General features: G+C 40.3%; 1 protein-coding gene across 1 annotated transcript in view; it reads right to left on the bottom strand.

Annotated features, from left to right (window-relative positions):
• Window positions 1–8566, bottom strand: part of fat2 (FAT atypical cadherin 2) — a 116398-nt gene extending 107832 nt beyond the window's left edge. Inside the window, exon 1 of the mRNA XM_046029806.1 lies at window positions 8450–8566. The gene's annotated coding sequence lies outside the window, so the exon portion shown is untranslated. The remainder of the gene's footprint in view (window positions 1–8449) is intronic.
• Window positions 8567–18902: the final 10336 nt, after the last annotated feature.

The following is an 18902-nucleotide window of genomic DNA, read 5'->3' as shown; positions in this document are numbered from 1 at the left end:
ATTTTATTTTTTTAAGAAGAAGAAGATATGTTGCGAAATTCATTCTCTGCATTTAACCCAACCCTCAAGGGAGCAGTGTGCAGCCGCTGTGCAGCGCCCGGGGACCAACTCCAGATCTTTACCAGTGTCCGGTCAATAGCACTGACTGGAGAACCTAACATGTTTTTGGTGGTGGGGGAAACCGGAACCTTCTTGCACAGTGACACGCACAGTAGGCTACAAGTGTAGGCTATTAGTATTATTTACACTACGGTCCACAATATTTTAATAAAAATACCAAAGCAAAACTCTGTCAGTAGCATCGTGTTTCTACTTTGCGTGACTTATGAGATTCAATCATTAGCATCTGCGTCACCATTTCTAAAGACCTCCGTTTTTGCCCGTCCACACTAAAACGCTACCCGCAGTTTTAAAATGAAAAACGGGGTCTGCAGCGTTTTCAAACATCTTCGTTTTAGGTCTTCATTTTTGTCATTTTAGTCTGAACAGGAGGTGCAAATGCAGCAAAAAAAACACAATAGGGTGGATGGGGCCTCAGAGTTTCAGTGGAGCCTGTAATCTCGACTGAACCTGAAATTGCACTGAAAGGAAATGTTCTTGTTTTCATCCAAACATCCAGTGCTGCAGGCTAGAAACCTCAGGCCTTTACCGCTGAGGTCAGCTCACACATGCAGACCCACACCATCTCAATCACACCCACATCATCACACACACACCTCCATACCGGTGTGTGTTCCAGGTAGCAACCTGCAGCCACATGTCCTGCACCATGTTCCTGGATCACATTTCACCATCATCCCTATGGCTCCCAGCACACAGAGCAGTATCTGCAGCTTTATTCATTCCTCATCTCAGTTGATTAGTTGATTGACTAAATTTGACTATATAACAATTAAAGCCAGTGTAATAATTCTATTAGACAGTAGTAGTAATAGTAAAATCAATGAAGAAAGAATGCTTAGGTGCAGCTCCTGCTGTCTACTCTTGGTTATATAATTTTACAGTCACTGTCCACTTTTTTACCACTCTTTGGTGCAAATTACTTTTAACCACATAGACTATTTCACTCAGTGTGATGGTAGCCACTCATTTCCTGTGTTATGACTATTGCAACACAGACAAGTTGAAGCACGGATCCATATAGCTGCCAATCTGGCTTTGTAAATCCTGGGGCGGTTTATAATGGGAGGGCAGGGAATATGGTTTGATCTGAAAGAGCCAACAGCACACAGCAGGCCCTGTCAAGCCCAGTGGCATAAAGGGAATAATCTCCATATGTTTGTACAAAGGTTCTTTACCAGTAAATTGTGGTAAAATGGTAATGGTAGAAAGTGGTCTTATAAGGGAATTAAAAGATTTCAGGGTTTTCCTTTTTACACTGAAGACTATACTGCATTATTCCTCCTCCTGCTCCGTCTCCGACTGCTTTCATCCCATTAACCTGTTTCCTGGTTTTTGTGAAGTGATTACACCCCCATTCTCCAAAAGAAAGGAAAGAATGGGGAGCTGCCGAGATTCGTCTGAAATATAATAAGGAGGTAATTGTGTTAAGGTTCAATTTTGGATCTGGACGTTTCAAAAGGAATCACTTAAAACGAATGAAAATACGTGTTTATCTAATCATTTATTGAAATTATACACCCTTGCAGTAACCCGATCTACAGACATTAGTTTTGTCCTGTTCACCTCTACACCTGCGGTGCACCCTAACTGATAGCACTTTATTTAAAATCCACACAATTTAGAATTTATAAGCAGTATGAAAAGATTAACATTTGTTTAGTACAACTCAGTGTAGTTGCTATGGTATCAGATTTAAGGCAATTTCAAATTAACATTAACTTTGAATTATTAATTATTATTATTTATTATATTATATATTTATTTATTAATATTATTTGTTTAATATTTATTTTATCAATACTGCATCAATCTGCATGTGAAATGCTCCATCTGAGGATGTTGCCCTTTTACCTCATCTGACTCTCATGGCCCAGTCATGATGGTGCAAACAAGTTTTCCTCCACATGAAACTAAACTTATTTTCAGACTACATCTCCTTTGCATAATTGCGGAGATCAATTTTCTCCCCATCTATAAAAGAACATCAACATCCTTAGTCTGCACCTTGGTACAATCTGACACGGTAATGAGTCTGTGCTGCAGTATTAAGCCATGATGGATGGGGAGGCTTTACCCGATGTCAGTCTATTAAGTGCTCAATCTTGTATCATGGTGGAAAAAACACCCCAAATTTGTTGACGACAAAGCGAAGTGATGTTTCGATCCTCCTTAAAGATTCACATGGTGAAATAAGCCCAAAATGTCAAATTTGACAATTAAGTGCTACAACACGGTGTTACAGCAGCTGGTCCCATTCAGATAAAAGGCCATGGACACTCGGTGAGACGTGCAGGTCTTTAGCATTTCAAGCTCTGTCAAAAGTTCTCTGGGGTCTTTTGCAGAAGTGATGACAAACAACAATCAAAGGACAGGTACAACTAGTAAACTAGCAGATAAATAAGGTTAAAGTTTTCAGAATGTGACGGAAAAGGGTAGATATAATTATTCCTTATATTTTTACAAATCTTCACAACTAAAATGCCTCAAGGTTTCTATTTATCTATCCGGGTGGTGAGTTAAGGGGCTTTGTCCTCCACCTCATCCTTGAGAATAATACATTACCATCCCTACTAATCCCTATTCAGCTGGAAGGTTTCTGTAAATTGTCAGCAGATATTTGAATTGCATGCGGCCTGTAGAATACCTTGCATTATCCTCTGCACAATGTAAGGTTTTGATATAATGGCATCCTTTCTCCCCCCCACTTGATAGAAAACATCCACTGAGAATTCACTGAGCCTTATTGATTCGCGTTGGACCAATTGGCAAAGAATGGGGGCCTGTACGCATGATGTTGTGGCTTAGGGCCTTTGTACTCTGTACTGCACAGCCAATTTTCCGCCTCATATTTATTTATGAATTATTTTTGGTGAGCAGAGTCGGAGTTTTTAAGCTACACGTATTACTATTTTCATATAAACAATGGAACAAAATGGATATGTGTGAGGTGTTGTTTGTAGTGACAATCCCACAGAGAATGATCAACTCTGCAACACAAAATAACTTATTACACAGTCTGTTTCATTTGCACCCATACAGTGTTTTTAATAACAATGGCTCTCCACTGCTGAAGACATATCTTTAATAACAGCACAGTGAAGCGCTGCACTCCCCTCCCTCACTTCTCAATCCTCAGGAATTGTTTAAAAAATTCAGTGGCCAAACTCACAATTTTAGCATTAACAGCTAAGTCAGTAATCATGGTTCATAATGAAGAAGTGTGATCCGCCTCCACATGGCCTTGTCAACCTCCACATCATAGCCTAAACTCGGAGACCAAACCTAACCTGGGATCTGTGTGTAAACTGTGTGTCGACCCAGATACTATTTTCTTGCATTGTAGTAAATATATGGGGTAATTTTCCTGAAATGCAAGAGCATTGGTTTAGTTTAAACAGTGGAGGGGAAAAATAAAGTGAAGGGTCTGGAAGTCCTCCCCCAGAAAAGACTTAATTTCCTGCAGTCTGTTGAAAAAATCTACACCAACGTCTCTCCATCTATATGAAGTGAAACACAATATTCAGGCAGTATGTGATAAAAATATTAAAATTTTATGGTTTTAGGCATTCTGCATCTATTGCTTTTAAATATGTTTTCTCATTTAGATCAACTTTTCTAATTTAATAAAATCCCTGCTGTCAGTACACATGTACACATAGCTTTCCCTTCTATTTTGAGTCTACGTTTGGGGAAATAATCTCTTAATAGGCCTATGTGGGACCTTTTCACCTCAATGATAAATTGATTAATGTTAATTCAGTTATAAACTCCTGGACTTTAATGGCTCATGTGTTTCAGCAGGTTTTCTGCTCATGTTCAAAACTTCCTGCACATTCAGAATCTTTCCCATAGTGTTCTATGACATGTCCAGAAAAAAATTGCAATATTACGAGACTAACGTCATCATTTAATGTGAATTCATAATATTTTAAAGTCTACCTGGCCTCTACTCTGCTGTGCATGACGTTATTGATCCGCTGGTATATAGGCTATCTCCTTTAGACCGTTATTAGACCGACACAGTTTGGGACAGCATGCTGCATGTGAAACCAAAACCAACCTAAAACACTACTGATCAGGCAGAAATCTCACCACAAATTCACACGTTAACTTCAGCAGCTCCGATGAAGTGCGGCTCACAGTCCAGAACAGAGCAAGGCTACGCTTCAGTTTTAAGATGTTTATATTGCAAAACTCTACCAGTTACATTGTTGTCTGGACTCACAGTGCGAGGTGCACATGATTAAAATCGCCGGTGCTGCATCAGCTGGGCGGAATCGAAAACCTTCCCTTGCGACAGGCGCCCCCTGACAGCCTACTCAAAATATCAGATCCCTACATCACTGAGCCTTGCCAGACCACCATAAGAGAAATAACAATTGTGGACTGGTGTTGACATTCAAATAACGTTTACTTTTGCAGCCACACTTTCCCTGACATGTCTTCCTGCTTCCAGATCCAGTTCTAAGCATTGCAGGGTTAGAGGTAGGACCTGAATAAGCCTGAACGAGTCACCATCATTCCCCATTCCTCACTCTGACATGTTCTAAGTTATGGAAACTGCCCCCTAGCACTCTGGACTCACTTTATTACTTCTTCCTGCATGACTGTTACCAGTGCTCAATGACTCTGACACTTGACCTCTGTAGAACGCCAGTCTCTAGTCGAGGTTGTAATCCATTCTTCTCTTTTGATCCATGCATTAGCGCTGGACTACATTATTCATGGAACATTGTTCCTAAATTTCATACAACCTTACTATCAGAATTGTGGGGCGACTGTGACTCATGAAGGTAGAGCGGTTGTCCACTATCAGAAGGTCAGTGGTCAGATGGACCTCTGCCATCAGTATATGAATGTATGTGAATGGCTATATATGACGTAGTGTAAAAGTGCTTTTAGTGGTCGGAAGACTAGAAAGGAGATACACAAGTACAGACCATTTACCATAGGTTTGAGTTTTATGGTAAAGAGACAGTTTTTCACATGATCTGCAAATGCCCACTTTCCCCACAGCGCTCCTTCATTCCAAGTCCAATCTGATCTAATCTAGGAATTAAAGCTTGCTTTATTTTTTTCATTCTACATAAAAGCACTGGATAAATTACTAAAAACTAAATGCCATCTGCAGAAACTCTCACAGCTAACTCCTTTGCATGAATGTACTTTCAGATCAGACCTCCTGGGTTTTGTAAGGGTGGGGTTACGATCCTAACCCCTGTCTGGAAGGGTTCAGAGGTTGGGAAGGGTGCGGCCTCCAATTTAACCTCTCTCACACCCACAGCTTGAAGCAGGGACATGGAGGCCTTTAACTGGAGCAGAGTGGTTATATTGGGTTGAGCTAACAGCCCTGAGCTGGTCTTGTCTGGAGGTACTTAACCCTGTCAGGACTACAGAGCACTCTGATGAAACTCAGAAGCCCTGAGAGCAGGGCGAGAGTCTCTCTCTTAAATAAATATAAATAAAAACATCAGTATTCAGTCACTGGGACAAAATATACAAGCATGATTACACATAATGTAATGTTCGAGGTTTCACAGTAAACTCTGACTTGTTTCTTCATGTCTGTTTAGATGTTCCATATGCTGACTTTCTTTCATGCTGACTTTCTTTTACCAACTCTGCTGTAATAAACTTTGTAATACTGAACATTAAGCCATAGCATGCTAAAGTATAGGGGCAAAATCTGTGGAAAAAACTCTTTTCTGGTATATGTAATTTATTTTGCGATGTTATACTCTTTTCTGGAAAACCATTCAAGATACTCTTTCTGTGTAAACTAACCAGGCAAGGATGTCTGTGCTATTTTTGCATAATTCAGCCAATGAAATAACTCAAGTACTGCATTATACTGTTGTATTGCCATGACACAGTACCACTAATTTGTCTGCACAGTGGTCTAGTGAAACCAAAGATATTAAAAAGATGGATACCTTCGTATAAATGGTGTGACAAAATCTGTTATTGGTAGATAATTGTGTGTTACTGTATATATCTCCAAATAACCAAACCCAATACAGTATATGATTTTATGCTTTGCTTAGCTATACCATGACACCATATGACACTATTCTGTGTTAAATTACAGCATCCTTTAATGGAACACTATATCACTATATATTTTTTCATCCTAACCTCATACTGGAGTTTTGTACAATACTGCATTGCATTTTCAAGGTCATCAGCCTGGGAAGCAGAATCCTCCAGGTGAAAGACTTTGAATCTGACCATTGCAAACGGAAGCTTTTTGTCTCAGTAAATAAGCTCCTCCCTACCCTGCACCAAATGTCCATAACTTTTATATGTTGCTGTTAAGCAAAGACTCTGGATAATTCTTCCATCTCTAGTCTACAATAACAAAATCTTTACTGTCACAGCATCTGTAAAAGTTGTCTTGGTGCACCACTGTGGGCAGTCATAAACATTCAGTGTGAAGTCATGGAAATGTTCTGGGGATGGTATTTAAAGTAAATGTGGGAAACACTAAGATATTTGGAGCTTTACATTAATTTTGGGTTATAAAAGTAGAACATTTAGAAAAATGGACTGCTTGAAAAACTAACATATTAAAACACAATTTCAATTATACTATTATTCATACTATTTGTTGTTATCTATAATACCGCACTTTTGTGGGCCTCCTCTCAGAGCTACAGTGTGCAGGCTTAGGTCATGTCATGGGTGGAAGTTTGGGTAGCGTGGTCGGGGGTGTCCCTTCAAGTTAAACTGCCCCTCCATAGACGCCCGCACCCACACCCAGAGGGTCACTCAGGCCTCACAACAAATACCATAATTGCAGGGAGGGTCAGAAATGCCACAGCAGCTTTCCCTGTTAGCAGGCCTAGCCTTTCAGTCGGGCATTCTGACAGTTCGATTGGACCTGACTGAAAGGGATGGGTAGGTAATGGAGAGGATAGATAGGTGTGAGTGTCTTTTGGGGGATGCAGTGGCATGCGGTTGTTCGCATTAGGGTGCATTGCATCTCATTTTTCCCTCTTGTCACTCTCTTATTGTTTCTTTTGCTAGTTTTCAGTCTTTCCTTAAGGAGTGAAGAAAATAGGTGACAACTATGTGACAACTCATCTGGGTGATTTTCTGCAGCTTACGCTCAGACAGCTAAAGAGGTCAACAGCCTAATTACAATTTAAAAAGCTCTCAGGCCACACTGAAAGGTTTGCATGTGCCTGGCTGTAAAATTTTAGCAGGTCTGTGGAAATTATGCTTCCTAAAACTTTACTTGATGAGGTAACTAAAGTCACTTAATCATACTCCAACAAATTATAGTGACTTATCAGAGATATGGCATTTATCCAGGGTCATGAAACCCAATTATGCGCCAACATGCCTTAAAATGAAAGCATCAAATGAAAGTAACATCTAAATACAATTTGCATTTCACAACGTTAACAAAGCAACTACCTGTGTGACTTTCCATTATGTTAAGTCACCTTTCCAGAAATTAATTGGTCAGTCTACTCAGTTTAAGGTTATCTTGGCTCCCATCCATCACAAATGCCATCCTCTATTTCATAGTACACGTCATGCAAGCTGGCCTCATTGGGAAGTGACAGGACTCAATGGACACTAAGCAGGAGAGAAAATCCAGCTCCTGACCTGAGGAGCTTTTGAAAAAGACCACAAATGCTCATCATATCGTTTCGCAAAGATTTGGGTACATGAGCCATCACTGTTACAAAAATCTGATTGAGCAATTTATTTCCACACAGAGAAAATCCTCTCTAGGACAAAAAACTAAGACAAGGGAGGGACTCTTTGACCAAAGTTCAAACATCAAGAGCTCAACTGCATGCATTGACATGTGCTTCCACTGCTGCTCTTTACCTCCCCTCCCGTGCAATCGCTCCGAGCTAAAACTGTCAGAAATGAAAGCTTACTAATCCTTCATGAAACTCTGAACAACTCATGCACACAGCCATACACACCCACACTGTTTTTCTTTTCTCTAAAATAAAGTTAATTACATAATTGATTCTCTAAAATTTCAAGCGTTTCTTGCAACAGTTGGAGCTCAAAAACATTATAAAGCACCATGGGAACCTCATCAGCACATTGTTAGGTTCAAATTATAATCTTGCACTGACATAAGAAGGAAAATGTGCAAACACCTTATTATTTTCCAGCTTTTGTATGATTTATATGTTGAAAGTAGTAAATAGTTTAGCGCACTTCTACTCTGTTTATACATAATCCTTGGCAGTGTTAATAGTAATATTATGATAATAAACAGTGGTGTTATTCCTCACAATAAACAGCAGTGTGAAGTGAATTGAAGAAGCATGCATGATGAGTGACAAGGAAAACTTACCTCAGGTCCAGTTTGGTGACTCTTTCAGAAATATCTTACTCTTTTCGCCCCTCAGACTTCAGGAACTTTAAAATTCCTTTCACAGGACGGCAACAACCGTTGTACTCCCATTGCGATTTGGTGTAAAGTCCAAAAACAAAAAAAGAGAACAGATACAGTAAAAACACAGAGTTGTAGGAGTGTTATTCAACTGCCGCTAACTTAAACTTCAGTGCCTTCAAAGGCTCTAAACTAAAGTGCTGCTCAGACACCTCAACACTCCCTCAGGAGTCTCATCTCCACCCACTTCTCACACTGTCCCTCCTCTCTCTGGGACACACACACACACACACACACACACGCCTTCAATGTGCCCAGATTGTGTGGGCTGCGCTCCCCCCTCTTTTGCCTGTGGGCTCAGGCCTTTGGGCCTTGGCCAGGACTTTGCTTCTGGGGCGTTTGCATGTGTGTGTGTGTGTGTGTGTGTGTGTGGTATCTTTTGATTCGGTCTATCTGCATTACGTTAAATAAAATTTAGTCTGATACAGTTCAGAACTTTTTCCTCGAAACGTATGTGATTTGCCAAAAGGTTTTGCACACAATAAATGCAACAACTAGATCTAGGAAAAACAAAATTATTGTATGAGACACGCATACACACACACACACACACAAGTTAGCTGATTAAGTAGCTCAACGGCTTCAAATAATGCATTCAGTTGGAGAAGTAAAATTAAATGGTTTTGTTTTCTGTACAGTATGTATATGTGTAGTAAGAAAATTGGTAAGCAAACCATGCTTCAAATTCAAACAAATAATAAAATGATGAATTATCTCAGTGTGGAGAGAAACCTTCTTGGCACCATAGTCAGAAAACCCACTTCCCAGTCCCAAACAACCTTTAAAGGGTAATCTGAGACTTAATAGCAATGGCCAATCCATACATCATGTCCAATGTCACAAAGGCACACAGTCAAAAGGTCCATTTATTATTTCATACACAGAAAACCAATCATCTCTTTTTCACTGGCTGTTCACAAGTATGTGCTCCATGCTCTCTGTGAGTGAGACATCTGACACTGATATTTTTGATGCCCCCTCATTACAATGGATGCAGGTGGAATTACATTTTTGTAATTCCACAGGATTTTTTGAAAAAAAAGAAAAAGAATTTGGAAAAACCTGACTAAAATATGTTTTCCAGAGATTAGTGTTGCCAGATTTGGCCAGTGTTCAGCCCAGTTGGGCTACTTTTTACTTACGGCTTATGATAATTTGGGCTATAGTTCAATTTTCTGTTAGCAGTGTGTACTTTGTTATTAATTAATTCTTTTACTACACAAAATGTCAGAAAATTATGAAAAAAAAACCATGACTTGTTCCCAGCGCCCAAGGTGTGTTCTTCTAATTATTTTCTTTGTCCGGACAACAATCCAACACCCAAACACATTCAATTTACAATGTTACAAAACAAAGAGAAGGAGCAGATTCTCCTCAGAAAATGTAATCAACAAGCTAATTGTTTTTTCTTTTTTACAGCATATTTATTTTTTTGACAAAAATATGTTTGGGCTTTTCATTAGTTAATTATTTAACTGCAAGCTGCTGCGATAATACCCATTTGCATCTTGCTGCTTTGCTAACGAGTCTCGGTGTAACCATGTGACTTGGCTGTTATGGTTATAGTTGCAGCAGTAAATTAAATAGCTGTGTGTTGTTTTGTTTACACAACAAATTAACTCAGCGAGTGCAGCTTCTAAGTCTTGGACCTGGGCCATCAATGTGATTAGGAGCAAGAGAGAATGTGAATGGTGGGTTGTGTGAATCTATTCTTTGTGAAGTAAGATGTATTAAGTCATTTGTGTCGTGATTTAAAGAGAAAGAATTGCAAAACTACTGACAAACCTTCGCTAGTAGCCTGTAAGTGACAAAAATGTCAGCTACTAACTAACATATCAGATTTGAGCAGGGATCCAGTACAAAGTTATAGCATTGATGCTATATAAATAAAACTGAATTAAATTCAAGAAGTAATGGATCATCATGATAAATACTGGAATAATAATAACTACTTTTTTGCGAAATTCACTAAAAGGGGATTGTTGTGTAAGCAAGAGCCTGATTGACAACCAACTGAACATGCTGCAGATGCTGTGTATTACAGAAAGGAAAATCTTGTTTAATACCACTTGATGTCCGTTGACAGAAGAATAGATTTATTCATCCTCTGGAGATCTCACAGACCACACAGCACAGGCTGTATTTTCTAAAGTGTATGTTCACTCTACCACCATGTCCATAATAAGCAGATCATTTATGGTTTTTCACACACAATTTTCCAGATTGATTTAGTAGGAAAGTTCCTTCTTGACCTTGAAAATAGATTGGTATGGGACCTTAAGATTTTTGTGATTAACATTTTTTCAGCCCAAATTCCTCTGATGAAATGCAGTTTTACACTAAAAAAGGTAGTAAGTGGACTTAAGATTACGTTACGTTACGATCACGTTATATAGTCCTTTACACAAAATTCCTTATATGTTGAGTTGAACTATTAAAAATGAACTTACAAAATGTCCTCCACTGTAGCTAATTTAATGTTAAGTTTAGATATATGCATGCTGAGGAATTATTACAATTTTAACAACATTTGACAAAAAGCAGATACACACATATATGTCATGGATCAGTTTTACACTTTGCATGTGTGAAAAGTCGTTAACATTCTCTCTGCTTACATGTCAGAGCAACATGTTCATACTCCTCTGGGGGTGTTGAAAGGCCTTCAGGGAAATATAGGAGATTGATTGACACAAATGCACCTTTAAAATAATGTGTGTGTTGAACATTGTACTATCTCTTTAAAGCTGGAACAGAAGGTGAGCAGAAGCTTCCCCGAGGCTCAATGTCCAGTATTTCCAGGCCAAGGTAGAGAGACCTAATGGTAAAGAGGGGAGAGAGAACACATGGACCTGTGGAGAGAGAGAAGGGGATGGAAGAGGGACAAAACAGGGGTGATGGGGTAAATGGAATAAATATTTTGTGGAATAGACAAGACAGGTGAGAAAAGGGAGGATGACAAAAGGCAAACAACATGTGAAGCAAATGCTAATGAACAATGGTGGATAAAGGGAGTTGAAAAATGAAAAAAATTGGAAAGAAGGCTGAGGCAAAGAGATATACATAATGGGGAGCAGGATAGGTCAAGGAGGCACTGAAGGAAAAAGAGAGCAGTGAAATGAATCAAAAAATGGCTTTGTAAGATACAAAGAAATGGGCAGAGAGGTGGAGGGAGGGTTGATAAAGGGGCGCAAGAGAGAGTGGGACAGATGAACAGAGAAAGGAGAAAAGGAGGGAGGAGGTCTGGTCTAGAAATAAACACCAACAGAAGGTGGGCATGAAGCCACCAGCAGCAGGTGAACCTCAGCAAAGAGCAGGAGAGCCTGGAGGAAATGAAAGCTAAAATCCACCTTATGTAACCTGCTGCTGAAGGTCTCATGCTGTTCAATCCATACTGCTCAACATTTACATTACACTGATGCGCCTGTCCTGACGGAACAAAATGTCTAAGCAAATGTCAGATTATGGTGTTTGTCACTCAGAATTAAAGAGTTATGACTTATTGTTTTTCAATATTCAACCGTAATACTATAAGTGAATAGGAAAAACACCTGTATTTTACGAGTATGTCAGAGGAAATTGGTAATTGGTTTCAGTGGTGCATATTGGGTCCCATTTAACAAGCATTTTATCTTCTTTCTTAATTTAGGAAAGTTGTCTTTACTGCCCTAAACTGTTAAGATAAGCAATTTAAGCTTAACTGGAAACAAGGAAATAGCCTACAGGTTAAGCAGCAGTGATAGAGATAGAGTAAATTCAGTCACAGTCAGTCAATTCCCAGAGATCCACACTGTGCACCATACAAATTCAATAAATTTAAGCCACTTTATAATATCTATTGAATGTTTACATTTTGGGTTAAGGCAATGTTTAAAAAGCACATTTTATCACGCTAACTTTCCATTAACTTCCTACTTTTTATTACATGTATGGTTTGAAAACAAAATTGCAGAACTAAACTTGCTTTAGAAAGGTACTTTGACCCAGATATCGCAACACAGAGCTCTCAGGCAAAACAAAAGGTTGAGGTATCTGTTTTTATATTAACAATGGCTGGTGTACTGACGCGAAAGTGATTCAGCAGCACAGCTGTAAACCGTTTTCCTCCCCCCGTGAGTTTGCTTCATTCACTCTGGGTGGTGTTTACATTCCATCGCAGGCCAACGTTCACGATGCACAGCACATGCTGGCCAACCAGAAAACCCAGACTCCCAAGTGTCCAACCAGAGAGGGGAACCCTTTGGATCACTGCAACAACACAGTAAGCAGTGATTATTAAACTGTCCCCCGCACTCCACTGGGACACTCTTATCATGTCGTGGTCCACCTGATTCCTGCATACTAGAAACTAAAGCTCTGTAAACCTGTGGAGAGGACATCAAAGCAGTGGACCAGTGAAGCTGTAGAGGACCTTCAGGTGTGTTTGGACCGCACAGACTTGATGAGTTTTCTGAAACTGTGACGTCCTTCATCAGTTTCTGTAAGGACAGCTGTATACCAACACGCACCAGGGTGAGTTATAACAATGACAAACCCTGGTTTACAGCCAAACTCAGACAGCTAAGGTTGGAAAAGGAGGAGGCATTTAGGAGTGGGGACAGGGCCGGGTGCAGGGCGTACAGGTTTAGCAAGGAAGTACGAGAAGCTAAACGACTGTACTCAGAGAGACTACAACACCAGTTCTCTGCAAACGACGCCACTTCTGTCTGGAGGGGGTTCAGACAGATCACAAACTACAAACCCAAAGCCCCCCACTCCATCAACAACTCTCGCTGAACTTCTTCTACTGCCGCTTTGAGAGTCAATCGCACACCATCCCACTGATGTCACCAGACTATTCAGAAGGCTGAAACCCCACCAAGCAGCTGGGACAGACTCTGTCTCACCATCCACCATGAAGCACCTCACTGAGCACATGCCATGTGCCAGCCTCTGTAGCCAAAAAACCAAGGACCACAGGACTAAATGACCACAGACCCTTTGCCCTGACCTGTGTGGTAATAAAGTCTTTTGAGTTCAAAAGTTGTTGTGTTGTCCCACATTAAATCCATTACAGACCCACTCCTGGACCCCCTGCAGTTCGCCTACAGAGACAACAGGTCTGTAGATGATGCAGTAAACATGGCCCTTCACTACATCCTCCAGTACCTGTACTCCCCAGGAACCTATGCCAGGATCCTGTTTGTGGACTTCAGTTCTGCTTTTAACACCAGCATCCCGGCCCTGCTGCAGGACAAGCTCTCACATTGCTGGATCACAGACGTCCTGACGGACAGGAAGCAGTATGTGACGCTGGGAAAACATATCTCTGATTCCAGGACTATCAGCACTGGTTCCCCACTGGTTCCCTGTATACGAACAGCTGCACCGGATGACACCTCCCTCAATGAGCTCATCACTGGTGGGGATGAGTGCGCCAACAGGTGGGAGATTGACCATCTGTTGACCTGGTGCAGCCAGAACAGTCTGGGGCTCAATGCTCTGAGTGGAGATGATCGTAGATCGTAGAAGAGCCACGCCCCACCCTCCCCCATCATCCTGCGGGACTCCCCAGTCACCACTGTGGACTCCTTCCGCTTCCTGGGCATCACCATCTCCCAGGACCTCAAATGGGAGCTGAACATCACCTCCCTCACCAGAAGGCTCAGTAGAGGATGGACTTCCTGCGGCAGCTGAAGAAGTTCAGCCTGCCAAAGTCAATGATGGTGCACTTCTACACCACCATCATTGAGTCCATCTTCACCTCCTCCATTGCCATCTGGTACGCTGCTTCCACTGCCAGGGACAAGGTCAGGCTGCAGCGTATCATTCGCTCTGCAGAGAAGGAAATTGGTTGTCACCTTCCATCTCTTCAGGACCTGCACGCCTCCAGGACTCTGAAGCGAGCAGGAAAGATTGCAGCTGACCCCTCCCAACCCGGACACAAACTGTTTCAGACTCTCCCCTTTGGCAGGAGGCTGCGGTCCATCAGGACCAAAACCTCTCGCCACAAAAACAGCTTCTTCCCGTCTGCAGCTAGCCTCATCCCACTTGGGACAATTAGTTAAGAGCAGTATCTTTTCAACAGTACATAACACAGATGATGCACATTGTTCACAACATACAAGCAGTCAGTACGTGCACATTTAAAAATCCCAAAGAACCCTACAGGGAGTTTAAAAGTTTGATCGCCTAAGGGATAATAAAAGATTCTGAGTGGCGGTTCATCTTACAACAGGCAGTGCATAACGACGCCCCCACTGACACTCCCCCCCCTTTCAAATAATGCAAATGTCTAGGCATGTCTAAATTTCACTTCAGTTCATATCATGCAGAAACCTGGCACATTGTTGTTGCACATTTGTTGTTAATTGTTAATCATTGTTGTTCTATATTTTTATGTTATCAATTTATATATTTATTTACACAATATTCTCTTTCGTTGTAATACATCTGCACAACATAAATCAGAGTAATGCACATGTAAAAATCTGCCACGTTGTTTTTTCTCTGCAAATAGTTGTATTATTTTTCTCTATTCTTTTATTATTCTTATATAACTGGCATTTGTTTATTCCTGTAATTAACTCAACCAAAAAATTCATAATTTTCTACATGTGGGAGAGAGCTAACTGAATTGATGTTGAAACAACAAAAAGAGTGGCAGAGCAACAAAGCTTTTAACATCATCTCATGTCATTGTTTTGTCTAAACAGCTCAACAGCTGACTGAAAGAAAATGTCCTCAAACAAACTGGTAACATCTTCGGTAATTTGGTATTTGCTAAATTGGTAGTACACAATGAAATGGCAAGAACCTACGTTTAGCAAAATGATGATAATTTCACAATTTATGTTTACATCACTTTCTGTGTGACGGCCCTGGATTAAATCATATTCAACAATGCAGATGACCAGGAATCACAGTATTCTAACAAAAAAAAAAGAGTATTTTTAACATTTCAGCATGCTGACTTGAAGCATGTAAAATTTACCATGTTATCATGCTAATCAAAGGACTTTATCATACAGTTAGCATAGCCTGGTTCCAGAGTGATAAATCACTACCCACATCTCCAACTTGTTCAACAATTCAAATTACACCAAACGGCTGCTTTCCCTGAGGAAACAATCAAGATTAACTGGTCCTTGCAATCACTAGCTTCTGTGTCTAAGTTGGCGTAACAGATCACTTGCTACTGATTGGTTAGGGCAAGATTAAACCTGTCCCCTCCTAAAGAGAAATCAAACATGAACAAAATGAAAGAAGAAGGGGAAAAAAGGGACTTTAGTCTGATCAATTAGCATGATTATATGCTAATATTTAGTTTAACGTGCACATTAGCACTGATCTCAGAACACCCGAGTCTGACAAGAATATGGTCATTAGTTTCAGAAATATACATGTATTCTACCAAATGTCATCAGCATTTATCCAATACGTATCAAGATATTTCACTCTAACAATCTGACAGATTGACAGAGCCATCCCTAAGGCTAAAAAATATTTTTTCAAGATGGTTGCATAAATCAGAGGAGAGTGTACTCGGTGTGAATGCAGGGTCAGCTCTGAGTTCATCGGTTCAGTTACGTCCTCTCATGTTCCCCCTTGTCATATCCAGATAGACAGATGGTAAAAGGAGAACTGTTGCTACGTCAACCAAACCATTTTGTAGGTGCAGTAATGGACTGATGCTGCAAGGCGAGGTGTCGGGAAATTTGGGGTCAGGAGAAAGGCAGGGGCTAGGGGAGAACATACTGTAAGGAAACAGCCTTTTCCAAAAAAGAACATATGGATCCAAGCCAAAACTCTTAGAAATATTTTTCTCTTGAAATGAAGAGACTGCTGATTTACAATAATATAATATTACATGGCACTGACAGAATTTTATCGTCTTGTCAGTCACATCACATTTGTGCACGTTTCGTTCAGAACTTAAGCTGATGTTAACAGTTTTGGTGCCAAGTGATGCACAGATTTCTACACAGTTTCCTGTGTGACAATTCAAGTATAAATTCTCATAAGATACAGATTGATGAATATTAGAATGACGTCAACATGAATTGCTCCCAACAAAGTAATATTGGGATAGTCAGAATAATACTCATAGTCATAATAAAAAGCATGCAACTGACTAATTTGAGCAGGTACATTTAAAATATACATTGCATTTATTTAAAACCCTCCAAAAACACCTCAACATAGCAGTGAATAAATTCTCTTTACTGTCTCTGATATTTTTCTACCCTCATCCACTCCCTAAAGGTAGAGAAGTAATTACCCCCTTTGGGGTCGGTTTGATTTACAGTGTTTGCCCCCAGCTCACTTAATGCCTGTGCTGGCTGGATGATAAGGATCTTAAAGGCAGCTGAAGTCTTCTTGTTCTACCAACATGAAAATCTCTGAAAGGCAGAATCACCATCCATAGATGGAAAGTTTGAATTTTGCTGTTGATGTTGTCTCACTATCAAGACCAACTCGTCTTCTCCACAAACTTTTGAATTAAGAAAAAGAGAAAGCACTCAATAATGTTTCTGACAAAAATAGAGTTTAAGTTAAAGTTTAGTGATTTCTTAATGTTAGTTTTAGTTGTCTCATTGTTATGTCTTCTAAGCATTTTGAGGTGATCATTGTTGTATAGTTGTATAGTAGGGCTGCAAGGAACGATTATTTTATTTGTCGATTAATCTGTTGATTATCTCCTCGATTCATCAATTAGTTGTTTAGTTTATAAAATGTCAGAAAATGGTGGAAAATGTTGATTAGTGTTTCCCAAAGCTCAACTTGTCCTCAAATTACTTGTTTTGTCAAAACCCAAAGATATTCAGTTCACTGTCAGAGGAGGAAAGAAAATATTCACATTTACGAAGCTGAAATTAGACAATTTGTTCTTTAAAAAATGACTCAAACTGATCGATTATCAGAATAGTTGCAGATTATTTTAATTGCTCACAAATAATTGATTAATCATTGCAGCTGTAGTGGATAGTTACAAATGCGTGTGTTACAAATGTTTTAATAGTAAACTGTATATAGATTTATCTAACCTGCTATAACGTATGTTTGTGGGGGTTGGTGTGTTTGTGGGGTGGCGATGGAACAGTGGCTGAGACACTTGTCCATAGTGTGAAAGATGTGGGTTCAATTCCCACTGCAACACATCCACCAATGTGTCTCTCAGCAAGACACTTAACCTCTAGTTGCTCGAGAGGCATGCCACCTCTCACATATATTGCAATTATGAGTGGCTTTGGATTAAAGAGTCAGCTAAATCGGGGTGGTGATAAGATGCTTGCCTTTGGTGTGGGAGACCTGGGTTCAATTCCCACTGTGAGACAGCCACTATTGTGTCCCTCAGCAAGATACCCCTAGTTGTTCAAGAGGCGTGCGACCTGACATGTACTGGTGCTGGTCATATAATTAGAATATCATCAAAAAGTTGATTCATTTCAATAAGTACATTCAAAAAGTGAAACTTGTATAATGTATTCATTTATTCCACACAGAATGATATATTTCAAGTGTTCATTCCCTTTAATTTTGATGATTATAACTGACAACTAATGAAAACCCCAAAATCAGTATCTCAGAAAATTAGAATATTGTGAAAAGGTTCAATATTGAAGACACCTGGTGCCACACTCTAATCAGCTAATGAACTCAAAACACCTGAAGGCCTTTAAATGGTCTCTCAGTCTAGTTCTGTAGGGTACACAATCATGGGGAAGACCGCTGACTTGACAGGTGTCCAAAAGACGACCATTGACACCTTGCACAAGGAAGGCAAGACACAAAAGGTCATTGCTAACGGAGGCTGATGGTTCACAGAGCTCTGTGTCCAAGCACATTAATAGAGAGGTGAAGTGTACAAGCAATAGGGACAACCGCACCCTGGAGAGGATTGTGAAACAAAACACATTCAAAAATGTAGGGGAGATTCACAAAGAGTGGACTGCAGCTGGAGTCAGTGCTTCAAGAACCACCACGCACAGACGTATGCAAGACATGGGTTTCAGCTGTCGCATTCCTTGTGTCAAGCCACTCTTGAACAAGACACAGCGTCAGAAGCGTCTCGCCTGGGCTAAAGACAAAAAGGACTGGACTGCTGCTGAATAGTCCAAAGTTATGTTCTCTGATGAAAGTCAATTTTGCATTTCCTTTGGAAATCAAGGTCCCAGAGTCTGGAGGAAGAGAGGAGAGGCACAGAATCCACGTTGCTTGAAGTCCAGTGTAGAGTTTCCACAGTCAGTGATGGTTTGGGGTGCCCTGTCATCTGCTGGTGTTGGTCCACTGTGTTTTCTGAGGTCCAAGGTCAACGCAGCCGTCTACCAGGAAGTTTTAGAGCACTTCATGCTTCCTGCTGCTGACCAACTTT

This window comes from Micropterus dolomieu, linkage group LG19 (genome assembly GCF_021292245.1).
Source record: "Micropterus dolomieu isolate WLL.071019.BEF.003 ecotype Adirondacks linkage group LG19, ASM2129224v1, whole genome shotgun sequence".
NCBI classification, from domain to species: Eukaryota; Metazoa; Chordata; class Actinopteri; order Centrarchiformes; family Centrarchidae; genus Micropterus; species Micropterus dolomieu.
Note: the sequence above shows the minus strand (reverse complement) of the source record. Positions and strands in the feature narration are given on the sequence as shown.